This window comes from Schistocerca nitens, chromosome 5 (genome assembly GCF_023898315.1).
Source record: "Schistocerca nitens isolate TAMUIC-IGC-003100 chromosome 5, iqSchNite1.1, whole genome shotgun sequence".
Lineage (NCBI taxonomy): Eukaryota > Metazoa > Arthropoda > Insecta > Orthoptera > Acrididae > Schistocerca > Schistocerca nitens.
Window position 1 is genome coordinate 665,149,019 of NC_064618.1, and position 18,520 is coordinate 665,167,538.

Here is an 18,520-nt window from a genome sequence, read left to right on the forward strand (position 1 = left end):
GTGAGAACAGCCAACTGTAGGAAACACGTACCAGGCAGAAAAGAGGTTTCTGTTTGCCTTGGACGAACCTTTAGTATAGGTTGGCACCACAACAGGGGTTCCTCTGGCCACTTCCGTAGGTATGGGGGCGGTTTTCGTTGGAGAGCGAATACTCGTGGAGTGTTCCGTGGGACGGGAGGCGGGTGAGACCTACTGGCGGTAAGTGTCCTGACAAATTTTATTTGTAACTCGCGAATGTTAAATGCTTTAAAATCCAAGGACGGCATAGGCTATTGTTCAATTGAACTGTTAATCAAACACTTGGAGCCATATTCAGTTTATTCTGATTCAGTTCATTTTGTTTAGCATCCCTTTCGCGAGAGCATGTCTATTGCATATGATATCAGTGATTTTATGACTGAATTTTGAGCAATTCGTCTCACATGATAACTTTCTTTGTGCGCGCTTTTATTTATGAGGACCACGTGGTCGTGATCTTATGAGAAAGTCTACAGTGCCAAGGCTACAATGATCTTCCGCTGTAGAATATCTGAATTAATTGTTTCTCATTTATGCTTACTTTTTATAGCGAGTCACTTTAATAGAAATTTTATTCATTTATCCCGTATGTTGAAATCAAGGGAACAGCCCCTCTTGCTACCCACGTGTGCTATTAGTCTCTCAAGTACGTGTGAATGTAAGTGTTCGTGATTAAACCATCCTTTGATCATTCCTCTTCCATAGATCATAGACCTTGCAGGGGACTCCGAAGTAAAGTTCTAGGTTTAATTAACATACAACGTAGAAGACCACAGGCAACAACCACCATCATATTACTCACTATACATATTCATATGTGCAATTAAATTTATCGATGTGATAAATGTTCGTTTGCCAGAAATTTGTTTACGCTCTCACTGCTAAAATTCTACACCGTGCTTCATACAGCTCTGATGTACGGCACATCCTACTGCATTCTGTTCGCGCTACAGTTGTACCCCCCCCCCCCCTCCCCCCCATATATTCAAAAAATGGCTTCAAGCACTGTGGGACTTAACATCTGAGGTTATCAATCCTCTAGACTTAGAACTACTTAAACCTAACTAACCTAAGGACAGCACACACATCCATGTCAGAGGCAGGATTCGAACCTGCGACCGTAGCAGCAGCGCGGTTCCGGGCTGAAGAGCCTAGAACCGCTCGGCCACAGCGGCCGGCTCCCCATTTCAGATTAACTGTAAACATACCCCGTAATTGTAAAGACACCTTTCACAATAACCACGTAGCAGTGGCGCTTGTAGCGCCATTGTGAGAATGCAAATCAGTTTTGCTTTAAATACGAGGGTAATCCCAAAAGTAAAGTCTCCTACTTTTTTGGAAGTACATAGACCTGTTTCTTTCTACAATGGTTTACATCAGTTTACAGCTAGAACATTTAGCTACTTTTCGACATAATCACCATTTCTGTCAGTGCATTTTTTGTAGACGCTGTGGCAGTTTTTGTATGCCCATGTCATATCAGCTCGGCGCCATGTTATTCAGAAAGTTATGAACTACTTCTTCACCTCGTTGTCGGAACCGAATCGCTTTCCGGCCAAATGTTCTTTTAACGTAGGGAACTGGTGATAGTCACTGGGCGCCAAGCCAGGACTAGAGTGTGGGTGGGTGATTATGTTCCACTGAAACTGTTGCAGGAGAGCAACGGTTTGCCGAGCGATGTGTGGGAGAGCGTTGTCATGGAGAATGTGTACGCCCTTGCTCAACATCCCTCTTCTCCGGTTCTGAATTGTCCGGTTGAGTTTTTTCAGAGTCTCACAGTACCTGTCAGCGTTAATTCTGGTCCCAGTGGGCATAAAGTCGACCAACAATACCCCTTTCCGAACCCAAAAAACGGTTGTCATGACTTCACCGGCAGACTGTGTTTGAATTTCCGCGGCTTTGGCAAAGAAGGATGCCGCCACTGGCGTGATTGTTGCTCGGTCTCAGGTGTAAATGGGTATGCCCAGGTTTCGTCACCCGTGACAATTGAGTCCAGAAAGTTGTCCTGTTCGGCTGCAAGGCGGTGAAGAAATGCGCGGGAAGCATCAACTCGTTGCCGCATGTGGTCCTCAGTTAGCATGCTTGGCACACATCTTGCGCACACCTTCCGGTAGTTCAATGTTTACGTTAAAATTCTGTGAGCCACTGCTTCGGGAAACCTCAGGAACCAAAGTGCAGAGATCATCCAGGGTGATCCGCTGATCTTGACGCATACTTTACTCAACCTTCAACACTGTCTCCTCAGAAATTGACGGTCTCCCGCTCCTTTTCGGTCCGACCAGCTGCAAACTGTCTACACCACTTACGAACATTTTTGACATCCATGCACGACTCACCACACACTTCCGTCAATTGGCGATGGATTTCAATTGGCGCAGTGCCCTTTGCGTTCAAAAACCGAATAATTGCGTGCAATTCTGACTTGGCGGTAACATTCAAGGGGAGCTCCATTCTCAACGGCTGCCAAGCCAAGGCTGAGCGCCTCAGCGCGGCGTGCACATGTTTACACACAGCGCGTGATGCACTCTTCATAAGAGTGTGACCAACTGCCACACAAACAGAGTTCTGTACTTATAAGAAAATAGAGACCTTACTTTTGGGGTTACCCTCGAACATGGTGTAACGGTCGTGAGCGTTAGTTACCTTTGAGATTGGACGTGGTGAGTTGATGTTAGTCAAGAATGCCTTTAAGGCGCCAGAGACTTCGATTATCAACATCTCACTCAGTTTGAACTAGGTCCTGTAATAAGCCTGCAAGAAGCTGGATGTCCCTTCTGCGATACTGCAGAGAGAGTTGGCGAGGTTAAAGCCACTGTTCATGACTACTGAGAACGTCGGTCACGAGAATATACCACACTACGGAGAGGACCATCGTGTTCTCCATATGGTTCTAGTGCATTGTACAGGGCTAATACAAATGATTGAAGCGATTTCATAAATTCACTGTAGCTCCATTCATTGACATATGGTCACGACACACTACAGATACGTAGAAAAACTCATAAAGTTTTGTTCGGCTGAAGCCGCACTTCAGGTTTCTGCCGCCAGAGCGCTCGAGAGCGCAGTGAGACAAAATGGCGACAGGAGCCGAGAAAGCCTATGTCGTGCTTGAAATGCACTCACATCCGTCAGTCATAACAGTGCAACGACACTTCAGAACGAAGTTCAACAAAGATCCACCAACTGCTAACTTCATTCGGCGATGGTATGCGCAGTTTAAAGCTTCTGGATGCCTCTGTAAGGGGAAATCAACGGGTCGGCCTGCAGTGAGCGAAGAAACGGTTGAACGCGTGCGGGCAAGTTTCACGCGTAGCCCACGGAAGTCGACGAATAAAGCAAGCAGGGAGCTAAACGTACCACAGCTGACGGTTTGGAAAATCTTAAGGAAAAGGCTAAAGCAGAAGCCTTACCGTTTACAATTGCTACAAGCCCTGACACCCGATGACAAAGTCAAACGCTTTGAATTTTCGGCGCGGTTGCAACAGCTCATGGAAGAGGATGAGTTCAGTGCGAAACTTGTTTTCAGTGATGAAGCAACATTTTTTCTTAATGGTGAAGTGAAGAGACACAATGTGCGAATCTGGGCGGTAGAGAATCCTCACGCATTCGTGCAGCAAAACCGCAATTCACCAAAAGTTAACGTGTTTTGTGCAATCTCACGGTTTAAAGTTTACGGCCCCTTTTTCTTCTGCGAAAAAAACGTTACAGGACACGTGTATCTGGACATGCTGGAAAATTGGCTCATGTCACAACTGGAGACCGACAGCGCCGACTTCATCTTTCAACAGGATGGTGCTCCACCGAACTTCCGTCATGATATTCGGCATTTCTTAAACAGGAGATTGGAAAACCGATGGATCGGTCGTGGTGGAGATCATGATCAGCAATTCATGTCATGGCCTCCACGCTCTCCCGACTTAACCCCATGCGATTTCTTTCTGTGGGGTTATGTGAAAGATTCAGTGTTTAAACCTCCTCTACCAAGAAACGTGCCAGAACTGCGAGCTCACATCAACGATGCTTTCGAACTCATTGATGGGGACATGCTGCGCCGAGTGTGGGACGAACTTGATTATCGGCTTGATGTCTGCTGAATCACTAAAGGGGCACATATCGAACATTTGTGAATTCCTAAAAAAACTTTTGAGTTTTTGTATGTATGTGCAAAGCATTGTGAAAATATCTCAAATAATAAAGTTATCGTAGAGCTGTGAAATCGCTTCAATCATTTGTAATAACCCTGTACTGTATCAACATCAGCAATCAGAGCAGCAGTTGGCACCACAGTGACACAACGAACTGTTACAAATCGATTACTTCAAAGACAGCTCCGAGCCTGACGCTCTGTAGTATGTATTCCACTGAATTCAGAACACCGCCATTTGCGGCTTCAGCCGTGTCAAGCGAGAGCTCACTGGAGGGCAGGGTGGAGGTCTATATTTTCTGATGAAAGGTGGCTCTGCCCCTTTGCCAGTAATGGACGTGTGTTGGTTAGGAGGGGGTCAGTTGGGAGCCTGCAACCAACCTGTTTGCATGCTAGGCACAGTGCACCTACACCTGGATTTATGGTGTGCGATGTAGCAGGAGCACTCTCGTGGCTATCCCACGCACCCTGGCTGCAATTTGTACGTGATTCGACCTTTTATGCTGCCACTGGTGAACAGCATTTCAGGGGGGGGGGGGGGGTTGCAGTAGAAACTCGCCCACGTACTGCTGTTGTAACCAGCCGAGCGGTTCTAGGCGCTACAGTCTGGAACCGCGCGACCGCTACGGTCGCAGGTTAGAATCCTGCCTCGGGCATGGATGTGTGTGATGTCCTTAGGTTAGTTAGGTTTAAGTAGTTCTAAGTTCTTGGGGACTGGTGACATCAGAAGTTAAGTCCCATAGTGCTCAGAGCCGTTAGAACCATTTTTTTTTTTTTTTTTTTTTCCTGTTGTAACCCAAGATCATCTTCTGAATGTAGACATGTCGCCTTGGTCTGCCCCAGCACCAAATTTGTCTACAATCGAGCACATAAGGGACATAATCGGACGAAAGCTCCAGCGTGACCTACATACAGCGTTAACCGTCCCAGTACTGACCGATCAAGCGCAGCAGGCATGGAACTCCATCCCACAAACTGAAATCCGACACCTGTACAGCACAATGCATGCACGTTTGCATTCAACATTCCGGCGGTTACATCGGTTATTAATGTACCAGCATTTCAAATTTGCAATGGCTTATCTCGCGTTACATTACACTGTGATCTTGCAATGTTAATCAGTTAAATATATTTCCTACACTGATGTATTCCCTACACTATTTTTTGGTCCTGCGGTTTCTTTTTTCCGTCAGTGTATGAAACAAAGTGGAGTGACATCACGTGCTGATAGATTTACTTTATGGTGCTGTCACCCAGCTACAAAAATGTGTGGTATTACGTATTCTTTTCTGTGTTGTACATAAAATGTTTAATATGGAGAAACTATTATACATAAAATAAAGAGTTAAACAATACTGTAAAAAGCAATATTATTTAAACAGAAAGAAGTGGCTATGAATAATTAACTGTGACGTTGGTTAGGGGATTTACCACGGAACAAACGACCCCCTCTTTTTCCCTCTTTTTTCAGTAGTCCTTTTTCACAAGTCTTATTTAGTCTGTTTTAAGAGATTTTATTAAGAAAGTTGTTCGTGAACGCGAGTGAGCTTATTTATTATGCCTTGGAAAACTGTATTAACAATCCTACTTGTCAAGAAGATGTGTATTTAAAATTTGTACATCGCCGGAAAACTGTTTATTGAGAATCCAAAATCACAATGGTGATGTGGGCATCGGAAGGCTTCTAATGGATCCTGGCTGCTATTTCGTAGCAGCCTGTATGTGTTGCAAGCTACCTTCAAGAGCCACACGTTTAAATGAAACAGCTTTGTGAAATTTATGTAGCATTTTCGACGGAGGCAAACGTAAAAATCACTACCCCATCTGAACGTGTTGTTAGAATTTGTGATCAAGTTGGGAAGCGACCATTGCTGGAATTGTGAGCCAATCTCTCTCCAGTGAGATATTTGAATTCTTGAATCATTATTTCATTAGTAAGAGAATAATATCTTCCGTGTTTTTATTCACAAGTTGTGCGTGATTTCAATTTACGTTTCCTTTGACTAAAATAGTTTCCCATACTGAAAGTTAATAGAGAAAATTAATGCCATTGGATTGCAATTTCCAGCCTCAAAAGATGCTCAGGAATCAGATAAATAAATAGCTTTCTACATCTAAAAATATTGTCGAGCAGTGAACTACGCCAAGAAGTCAATGTCAGGAGGTAATGTGCCAGATTCTCAATCAAAACAGCGTAGGCACTGAGGTGATTAAAATCAGTGAAACAGTATATTCCTTGCACATGACGAAATTCAAGACTTTTTAAATTACAAAGGCAGTTTGATAAAATTACTTTCATATCATTACGACCGAATGAAGTTTTGCCTACTTTTCTACGTTGTGACAACTTATAAATAAATGAGACGCAAAATAAAATAAATGAGACGCAAAACACCAACCTCGGCAGTGCACACTGAACCTTCATCCCACTGCTGGTTAATTGTATAATTAACTTCAGAAAATTAATTACTTATACTAATAGTGCATTTTATGTGTTTTCAAGTCATTATGGTATATGTTCTTGCGTGTATACAGATTCTAGTATTTTGTGGTTATATTGTAATATGGGTTATGCTGTCCCTCCAACAGTCAGCTCAAAGTGACCTAACAGTCAACAACTTAGCATTTCCTCCTCTATGCAACCAAAAGTCCAATTAATCATATTTATTTGTGTGGTAGCTTGTGTGGACAGTCATGTAACGAAGTGTAATTTGGTAAAAATTATTACTAACAGCTACTACCGCGATCTTTATCGTTCCAAAGTCCGATGCCGCTCGGTCAAACGCAGGTCATTCCTAATTAGGAAAGGACTAATTAACAGAAAATGAATGGTAGCATCGCAATACCTAAGTCTAATCAAGGATCGTGGAGTAGACGACATTCCCTCGGAATTACTGAGCTCTTTCGGAGTTTGACTGGAAAACATTCTTTGAAACTCTGAAGGTAGCAGGGTAAAATACAGTTAATGAAGGGTTCTGTACAAGTTGTACAAAAATCAGACTGCAGTTGTAAGAATCGAAGTACACCTATCGGGAGCAGTGGTTGAGAAGGGAGTGCAGCAAGGTTGTAGCTTATCCTTGATGTTATTCAATCTTTTCATTGAGTACGCATTAAAGCAAACCGAGAAGAAATTTGGAAAGGAAATTAAATATGAGAAGAAAAAATAAAAACTTCGCCACTTCCTGACTACATTGTAACCGTGTCAGAGACAGCAAAGGAATGGAAGAGCAGTTGAACAAAGATTATCAGAGGAACATCAACAAAAGAAAACAAAGGTGGAACGTAGAGCGAATTAAATCAGTCGATGCTAAGAGACTTCGATTATGACATGAGACACTAATACTGGAGATGAGTTTTCCTATTTGTGCAGTAAAATTGCTAATGAGGGCCGAAGTAGAGAAGATATAAATTGCTGGTTGGCAACAGGGAAAAAAATCTGAGAAAGATGACTTTGTTAACATCGAGTACAAATTTAAGCGTTTGGAAGTATTTTCTGAAGATATTTGTCTCGAGTGTTGCCTTGAATGCGAGTGACACGTGAGCGTTAGGCAAATCACACAACAAGAATAAGGTACAAAATTTTAAAATGTGGTGCTACAAAGAATGAAGACAAGGTGGGCAGAACTAACTACAAGTGAGAACGTACTGAATCGAACTGGGGAAAAAATTGTGGCCCAATTTGACTAAATGAAGGGATGAATTGATACGACGTATCAAGGAACTCTCAAATTGTACTGGAGGGAATTGCGCGTGGTACAAATTGTAAAGGGAGACAAAGGCTTAAATACAGTAAGCGGGTTCAACTGGCTCTAAGCTGCATCAGTGGTGAATGTTAAGAGGCTTACACAGCAAACCAGCCTTCGGACTGAAGACGACTATTGGATCGCTGTGTAACGAGTTGTGAGCTTGCGCCAGTTTGTTGCAAAATCGATTATGAACTGTTACTTAAAGGAACATACAAACGCCAATAACGTCAATGGAAATACTAGATTTATCCAGTGCTGATATTTCGTAAATAATACGGTAACTTTCTGCACTTTTTACACTGAGGTGACAAGCGTCATGGATAACTCCTAATATCGTATCGCACGTGTAGTGGTACGGCAGCTCGAAACGGCATGGTTTCAAAAAGTCGTTGGAAGCCCTGCAGAAACATTAAGCCATGCTGCCTCTATAGCTGTCCATACCTGCGAAAGTGGCTGGTGTAGGATGGTGTGCACGAACTGATCTCTCAATTATGTCCCGTAAACGTTCGATGGGATTCATGTCGGGCGATCTAAATGGCCAACTCATTGGTCCGAATTATCCATGAAGTTACCAACCACGAACGATTGTGGCCCGGTGAAATGACATCGTTCTTGGAGAACATGATGTCGAGTCCATTTCACGGAAACACAGCCCACACCTTTATGGATCCACTATCAGCTTGAACAGTGCCTTGTTGACAACTTCTATGTCTTCGTAAGGGCTGTGCCACACTCTTAACACTAGAATCAGCTCTTACCAACTGAAATAGAGACTCATCTAACCGGTCCACGGTTTTCCAGTCGTCTATGGTCAGGAGCCCAAGAGAGGCGCGGCAGGCATATCATACTGTTAGCTACAGCACTTGCGTTGGTCGTCTGCTGCCATAGCCCATTAACGTCAAATTTCGCCACACGTTCCTAGCAGATACGCTCGTCGTACATCCCACATTGATTTCTGCTGTTATTGCATGAAGTATTACTTGTCTGTTAGCACCGACAATATGCAAACTCCGCTGTTCTCGGTCGTTCAGTAAAGATCGCCGGCCACTGCGTTGTCCGTGGTTAGAGATAATACCTGATATTTGAATTTGGTATTCTTGTCACACTCTTGACATTGGATATCGGAATACTGAATTCCCGGAATGGACTGTCCCATTCATCTAGCTCCAACTACCATTCAGCGTTCGAAGTTAATTAATTCCTACCGTGCGGCCACAATTACGTCGGAAACCTTTTCGTATCAATAAACTGAGTAAAAATGATAGCGCCACTAATGCACTGCCCTTTTATACCTTGTGCATGAGACACTACCGCCATCTGTATATGTGCATATCGCTATCCCATCACTTTAGCCACGTTAGTATAAGTAATTAAGGGAAAGTCTACTAATTTTTTTTCTTTAAAATACATGCGATAAATTTTGAACTGCACTGAATCCATATTTAACAAACGAAAACTCATGACTGAGGAGTCCTGTTGAAACTTAACATTTCCTAACCACGTGTATGTGCTTGTCGCTTGTCTATTGTGAACGCCAGCATGGACGTGATACGCCAGGATTTCTACAGGGTGATAACAAAGTCGTGCAGAATAAACAGTAATCAAGAATATAAAACAAGAGCGTCAAATACGTTATTGAAAACATACGCCCAAAATGCTTGCCCTTGTCAGTATCGCATGTAAGAACTCGTTTGACAATGTTTGAGGCCACTTTGCGGAGTACATTGATACAAATGTCGCTAATCTTCGTTGTTACGTTAATCTTCAGTTCTGCCAATGCGTGTGGCCTATTTTTATAGACCCTTCGTTTAAAGTATCCTTGGCGAAAAATTCTGGGGAATTTAAATCTGGAGAACTTGGGAGTCATAATTTTTTAGAGGCGATTACATCAGCAAGAACATCACTTAAGAAATGAATTGTTGTATTAGACGTCCTACTGCAACCGGGAACAACGTTCCTCTGCCTCAAGAAGCGAAATAAACTGTGTAACGATGTCTTGCTACGTAACAATGTCCATAGAAATGTGAGATTGGACAGACTGTCACCTAAAACTTTTCGAAGGTGAATGCAGTATCACATCCCTCACCTCAGCCACTTTGGTGTCCCTCAAAGTAGTCGGTCTCCCGGTTCTGTTCTTGACTTCAACTGACTCGCATTCCCAAGGGCGCTGTATCTCGCTATTGTTCAACTGATCAACAACGCGGCATCCGCGTATCTCCAAATAAATGCGTCTGCAGCATGTCCCTACGAACGAGTGACAAAGTACTAGTGAACAATTAATATTTGCTGCTGTTGGGTAAACGACATGATTACCAAGCAATTAACTTTGCGATAATACAGTCATGTGACTTATACTGCTACATCATCATCTTCGTTTGTTATTGGTAGTACCTGTGCTGCTATTCTGCTATGGATGATCGAACAAATGCAATACAACTCCTGTTATACACACATTTATTTCATTTTTCGATGTATAATCCTGTCAGTTGGGTGATGGTCGTGGACTACTAAGCTGGCTTAATGACGAGTGATTTGCGCATTATGGCAAGTGTTTTCGAGCTCCTGTTGGACATAAACTTTTGAAAGCCTCTGACAGTATGCAGCACTGGCAAGGAAAGCTATTAACGAAATCAGGAAACGGCCAATGAAAACCGCTACATTTAGCTACTGATGTAGATTCACTGAAAAGCATGGTTGTTAAAAATAATTTGCATACATGTGTTTGGAGCTTCTAAAACCGAGGAGTCAGCCAGGAGTCCTCGTGGATGTACGAGGAGAGCAATGACGTCCGCGAGGCTGAGTGAAGTTTTAAGTGTTGAGTGATCCTCAGAATTCAGTAGAGTACTTCTACCTGTACCTTAGACTCTGATAATTCTCGCAAGCGCGTTTCCTAACGCGGGTGTGCAATTCAGATTAATCTACCGCTTTCTAGTCAAATTTTGCACTTCAGAGTGCGTGCACTTGCTTCATTGGAAGTTGTCTGGAAATTTTACGTTTCTTCTCTTACAGTTTCGATGTTTAAAATCACACTATTCTAGTTTCTGCAGACACTGCTCCAAAAGTCTCAACTTTCTTCTTAGCACTCCTTAGTTGTGTAAAATAAAATTAAATTGCATGTTTCACGAACAGTACCACAAGCAGTTCATTGATATGTAAAGGAAGGTTTCAATGCAGATTAGTAGATGTGACGAGATAAAACTGTAAGAGCCGATTCGGGAATGGGACCTGGAGCACTGTCTTTTCACGGAGCGTACGTTATCTTGTACGACATCTGAACACGCCTCATGAACCGACTACAAGCCTCAACTTGTCATGGCATTCTTCCCTGCGGCTACGAACAGCGCAAACACTTCGCTATAGCCTTATCTGGGAGAGGCTAAAGCGCCTCACACCGCCGTGGGAGTGTCTTCTCAGAGTTTGGAAGGAAAGGGGAGCGGAGGAGATGGAACCGTGACAAGTCGAAGTTTTCAGCTGGTCCACGAGGCGTACTCCATGAATACCTACAACATTTGCACCTACAGCACTGGAACCTGCACGGTAGTGTATACAAAACTTTTCCATATTTTTTTTATCACACTTTTTGAATTTATAAGGATGGGATGAAGTAAAACCTTTGCCGTAAGTCAAAAAGTGCATTCTCACATCATGTGTTAGAGGCTGCAACAACTTTATCTCAAGCTGCTTACAAGTACGAGAGCTATTCGGAAAGTAAGGTTCGATCGGTCACAAAATGGAAACCACTGTGAAAATCAAAAATGTTTTATTTGCAACCGTTAGGTATACCTTCCACCTACTTCTCTACATAGTCGCAGCTCCGGCCTAGGCATTTGTCGTGGCATTGTACCGTCTTTCCAATCGTCACAGAAGGCAGCCGACTCTGCTATCCACCAATTCTCTACGCTAGTCTACAGGTCTTGTTCCTGCTGAAAGGTTGCCTTCATAGCCGGTGGTTCATGTGAGGAGAGATGATACTCACAGAGAGCCTATTACAGCCTGTAGTGTGGGCGACCAAAAGACTTCCCATCGACAACGCTGCACGAGCGTCTTCACTGCCCGGAGAATTGTCATGAAGAAGGAAAAGTGTGACAGTTATCCTATGTAGGCTGCACGGCATCAGGCGAAATCTCTCCCCAGGCCCCGATACCTGGCGGGAGGCACTATTTTCTAGACGTGTTTACATGTTGACTGTGCCCGCACAGCTGAAAAAAGCGATGTGACGCTATCGACGAGCATACTAGAGACTCTACCAGACACATCTGTGCAAAGGTTCATCGCATTTTCACTGCGGTTTCCATTTCTCGCCCGATCGGACCTTACTTTCCCAACAGCTCTCCTATAACGCCGACACCTGTTTCTAGGCAGAAGAATAACTTTCGCAACATTTTATTATTTCAAGATTTATTTTACAAGCATGTAAGTTAGAAAACAGTTGTAATTAATTTGAGATTCAGTGTGTAAGATTTTGTTCTGTGAAAGTAATTTCGTTTATGATTCGACTGAAGAGTGGGACATACTATAACTAGAATCTGACATAACGGTTAAAATAAGTATGAACACTGCACGAACGGTTGGCGTGCGCAGTGTAGAGAAAAACAGATTTGACTGTGAATGTCATAGTACGTTATTGGTTCATGTGAAGAATGGACAAATTTTAAATATGAGCCTGAAGGACCGGGTGAAACTATCAAGGTGTTATAAAAACTGAAATGATTAGAGGAAGTTATGCCGCGTATAAGATATTGACTGATCTATATGGACTACTGTTGGAAATCTGCATGTAGCCTAATATGTCTACTCTCTGCTCAGAAAGTGTGCGTTGAACGGGAAGTTATGCCGCGTATAAGATACTGACTGATCTATATGGACTACTGTTGGAAATCTGCATGTAGCCTAATATGTCTACTCTCTGCTCAGAAAGTGTGCGTTGAATGGGAAGCCTGTACTCACGATAACGTGGAATCCATGCATAGTAAAGAAACACTTACGAGAGGTATCTCTCAAATACTTTGATTGTGAAAGGTGACTTGTGCTGGAAATGTATTTGCGTATGTCATAATTAATTCAACTTTAAGCGGACATGACTTTTTAACATGGTTTCAGCTTTGGGTCGACTTACTGATGGGAGATGTTAAATCTGTGGCTGCTGTTGCAATCCCACCACATTCAGTGCTCAAGAGCAGTAAATATTGGTTAAAAGAATATAATGAAAAGTTTATATTTTGTAGCCGGTGTTGTGACGCGCTGTTTCCCGAGCGGGAAGGCGAGCCGGTACCCGGCTCTAATCTGCCCGGCGGATTAATGTCGAGGTCCGGTGTGTAGGCCAGCCTGTGGATGGTTTTTAAGGCGGTTTTCCATTTGCCTCGGCGAATGCGGGCTGGTTCCCCTTATTCTGCCTCAGTTACACAATGTCAGCGATTGCTGCGCGAACACTGTCTCCACGTACGCGTACACCATCATTGCCCTACCACGCAAACATTTGGTGTTACACTCGTCTGGTATGAGACGTTCCCTGGGGAGGGTGGGCGGGGGGGGTGGAAGGTTGGGGAGATGGTCTACTGGGGGCAGAACTGCACAGTAACACTGGTTTCGGTTTGGACCGGCGGTGAGGTGAGTGGACTGCTGTGGCCTTTTGTAGGGTTGTGAAACACTTGAGGGCTACGGTAGGACGAAGCCCCTCCGACGTTTCTAAACCCCGGTTTAATACACAATACACGATAGTAACACTGTCTTACTACTACAGTGACGTTCATCAAGCCAGAATAACTGACGTGCTTCAATTTTTAATCGTGAAATTTTAAAAGCGATTAATTCGATTAGCTATTTGTTGAAAGAATATTTAATGTTAAGTATGTACTTTATACAGTCAACACTAGTATGATAAAATCAGTGACAGTGATTTCGAACAGAATTTTTCACAAGGCACATTTATTTTATTTTCAAGAGACACAGCAAGATGCTAACAACACAGAATTTCCATTTCTTTTTAAAGACGTACTGCTTCTTATGTGATTTCCTACGCTATTTTACATGTATTTTTTATATGTGCATGCATTAGTGGAAGCGTGTAAGAAGTAACTGCTGGTTAGTAACCGGTAGAAACGTCTTCGATACAAACGGAACGTTATTTTCTATTATTTTTAAGTTGTTGTTTAAAAACAAATTTAGTATATTCACTGAAAATTCCCATTTCATCTAGCAAAAGTATATATTTATCTGTGAATTTCGTATAGAAACTGTGGTAAAATTTTACGTTAGTCACACGTCATCACATAACTAATTTAACACTCAAGATTAAATAACATTTTTTTCAGCATTAGTTCAACAGAGCTGGTGTTACCATAGTCAGGAAGCAACAATTTTTTTTCATAATTCTTTTTATGTGGTGTTGATGACGGAATCACCCTACAACAAGGAGCAGTGCTTCGGCAGTTCTTGGTAGCACAACCAGTTAACGACACTATGCAAAGGAGAACGAGAGCTGACGTTAATGCAAATGGCAAATACAAGATTAATACATACACGCGTCGAGCCACATTAACAAAATCCAGTAAGAAGCCAATATCTTTTATTTCCCTATTTTAGATATTTTTAAACCGAAAGAATGCCTCTGTTAATAAGTTGAGAGCGGAGAAAAGTTTACTGGGCAGTTCCGTGTGCCGGCGACCACTTCACGTAAGTTAAGAGTATACATGGATGCATAACAGCGCCTGGTGGCCAGCAACCCATCAGACGGCAATGCAGTGCATGTCACCTAACAAGCAGGCGTTTCCGTTGAGTGGGGGGGGAATCGAACCCGTTTGGTAAGTGCCGCCTTGCAGGCTAAGTAAACAAAATGTAAGTACACCACTTGACGATTTTTGAAATAGAGTTGAACGGGCTTGGGATAGTAAGATGACAGCCTTTATTGGACGACCAGTTAGAGAAAGCCACAGTTGTGGAACGAGACACCAGTTTCACGGCGATTATTTTTAAAAAGCTTTGTTGCCCACAGTAGTGAAAATGTTGATGCATCGCGTGCGTCACCTGTATCACCTAAACGTCGTCGTGTAATGCGAATGCCCTCATCCGAAAGTGACTATTCTTCTGGTGTTTCAATAAGTGATGACAGAACGTGGTTTGATCCTCGAGCCAACCAGCCGACCATGCCATGTCTGAGGTAGCGTTATTTTAGAATTTTCCGTTCTGCGGAGCCCATGCTGAGCCATTCAAATTGTCTCTGGACGCAGCTGTGTCGAAAAGGAATTGAAGAGCCCCGCACGGAGGCGGACGTCAGTAGCAGCAGTGACCAGTGGCGGCAAGCAGGGAAGCGAGCGTTATCAGAGAAAGAAGTCAAGACCAGCGACCGGCGATCGATAAGACTCGAGGCGGCCACAGGGGTGGCAGCGGGAGGGTCGGCCAGAGGGGTACGGTGTGGGGACGCTGTGGGGTGGCGTCACTCTCACGCAGACCCAAAGATCGGGCCCCACACCTCTCTACACTAGAATTACTAAATGGGTAACATTTCTAGAGAGCTCAAATAGGACAAAGTGCGTCAAGTGCAGCTGGGTTGTTTAACTGAACTCAGAAGATCTCTAAATGCGCCGAACTCCTTGTGATATACCTCCAACAGGGCAAAGAGTGTGTAACATTTTCGCCAACATTTAGAACACAATGCAGATGAAATAAGAGAAGCTCTCAATAAGTAATGCAACACAGTTTCTGTCCCAAAAGTAGGTAGGTTTCATTCAGGACTCCAATACACCATATTATCCCCCACCCCCACCCCTCTTTTGGTGACGGAATCCTATTTTTCAACATAATGTCCGTTCAATGCGACAGCCTTACTCCATCTTATTGGAAGGGCCTTCATGTCCACGTAGCATCAATGTACTTGTCGACGTCGGAGCCACCGTCTTGCTGAATCAATAACCTCCCCATCATGGGATACAGCTTCCCATGGAGTGCCTCCTTCACTGGGCAAAGCAGAAGGAAGTCGGAAGGTGCGAGATCCGGGATGCATCGTGGATGAGAAAGAACAGTCCAACGAAGGTTTGTGAGAATGTCTCGGGTTTGCAGGGTTGTGTGAAGCCTTGCGTTGCCATGGAGAAGGAGAAGTTCATATGCATTTTTGTGGTAACGAACACGCCCAAGACGTTTTTCAGTTTCTTGACGGTAGTACAACACACTTTAGAGTTGGTCGTTGCACCATGATGGAGGACATCAAACAGAATAACCCATCGACACTCACAGAAGACCATCGCCATGACTTTACCGAATGAGGCTGCAACTTCGGGGGAGAAGTGGTGTGGCACCATTCTCTGTTTTGCCGTTTTGTTTCCGGTGATGATGTTCGACAAAAAATTGTCACGATTGTCCTCGTAACACGCAAGAAATTCTGCACAGATGATCCATCGTTGATCGTATGGTCTTCTGTTAGGTGGCGAGGAAGCTAGTGGGTACCCGAACTGGTAAACGAGCGTGTCAGCACTACCAACAGAGGCAGCCAGTTGTCCAGCGAGGTTTGGCTGTGATCCGTCGATCAACTCGGATGAGGGTGTCCACACGTTCAAACATTACAGGAGTCATAGATGTATACGGCCGGCCGGAACGCGGGAGATCGGACTGGTCTGCGCGATCTCTTTGCGATGATGAAGAACGGCTCGCCGAACGACTCACCGTGATTTTTTACACTGCCAGGTCTCCGCAGACATTCTGCAAGCGCCTACGAATATCTGTGATGGTAGCTCTCTGCTTGGAACCCACCGCCGTTACAGATACAATTTTCAAGGCTATGTATAGTGCCGCCAACTATCAGAGCTATAGGGACTGAAGCGGGAATGTTACACAATTTCCAACAACAAATTCCACATTTTTTTCAACCGAATTTGGCCGAGGAAAGAAAGTGTTCTTAGAAGGACAAATTCTGGCTTCTTAGCGCCGTTTTACACTCACTCTATTGGACGTTCCTCGAACATTACACGATCCGAAGTATTATATCCGTAACTAGCAGATTACAATGCTAAACGCTGGTTGCAGCTTTGGTGCTCAGCTCGGCATAGCTGCTGCCCGACACTAGGGAAGGAACATTGAGATTTAAAGCACCGTCGACAAGGGAAGCCACGGCTTGGATATAGACAAGAAGGGAAAGTTCGTGTTAAGAAGGGATAATCAGTTTAATTATCACCTCCACTTTATCTACGTACTGCGGTCTTTTCTGTTGCTTCCTCTAGCAGCGAGCTATGAGCTGCGACACGGAAATATATGTTTACATGGAATCAGACATGTACATCCAAGTAAATGAAAGATCAACCATGAAACTTTGTTTCTAAACTTTGATTAAAAAATATATGACTGCCTATTGCACTTCGAAGGAGCAGTGAAGCAACTGAAAGAAAACACCGGAATGGAAATGAATTTTCAAGAGGAAGAGATATCAGTGGTAAGATTAACTGATGGTATAGCATATCTGGCCAGATGTAAGGAAGACATAAAAAACTGTTGGGAGTAGAGATAAAATGCTGGGGTGGAATATGACTTAAGAATATGTAGAGCAAATATAAGGTCATGGATAATAATAGAAGAATAAATTCACTGCTGGCCATTAAAATTGCTACACCAAGAAGAAATGCAGATGATAAACAGGTATTCATTGGACAAATACATTGTACTACAACTGATTGTGGTTACATTTTCACGCAATTTGGGTGCATAGATCCTGAGAAATCAGTACCCAGAACAACCACCTCTGGCCGTAATAACGGCCTTGATACGCCTGGGCATTGAGTCAGAGCTTGGATGGCGTGTACAGGTACAGCCGCCCATGCAGCTTCAACACAGTTCACCAGTAGTAGTAACTGGCGTATTGTGACGAGCAATTTGCTCGGCCACTAATGACCAGACCGCAACATTCGGTCGTGCATTATCCTGCTGAAATGTAGGGTTTCGAGGGATCGAATGAAGGGTAGAGCCACGGGTCGTGACACATCTGAAATGTAGCGTCCACTGTTCAAAGTGTCGTCAATGCGAACAAGAGGTGACCGAGTCATTTAACCAATGGCACCCCATACTATCACGCCGGGTGATACGCCAGTATGGCGATGACGAATACACGCTTCCAATGTGCTTTCACCGCGATGTCGCCAAACACGGATGCGACCATCATGATGCTGTAAACAGAACCATGACGTTTTGCCATTCGTGCACAGAGGTTCGTCGTTGAGTACACCAAGGCAGGCGCTCCTGTGATGCACCGTCAATGGTAACCGCAGCCATAGTCTTCGAGCTGAAAGTCCATGCTGCTGAAAACGTCGTCGAACTGTTCGTGCAGATAGTTGTTGTCTTGCAAACGTCCCCATCTGTTGACTCAGGGATCGAGTCGTGGCTGCACGATCCGTTACAGCCATGCGGATAAGATGCCTGTCATCTCGACTGCTAGTGATACGTGGCCGTTGGGATCCAGTACGGCGTTCCGTATTACCCTCTTGAACCCACCGATTCCATATTCTGCTAACAGTCGTTGGATCTCGACCAACGCGAGCCGCAATATCGCGATACGATAAACCGCATTCGCGATAGGCTACAATCCGAGCTTTATCAAAGTCGGAAACGTGATGGTACGCATTTCTCCTCCTTT

At 43.8% G+C, this 18,520-nt stretch overlaps 1 protein-coding gene across 1 annotated transcript in view; it reads right to left on the reverse strand.

Moving 5' to 3' along the window:
• The window catches only part of LOC126260648 (hexosaminidase D-like), a 381,617-nt gene that overhangs the window by 77,149 nt on the left and 285,948 nt on the right, over positions 1–18,520 (reverse strand). The gene's annotated exons all lie outside the window — the stretch shown is intronic.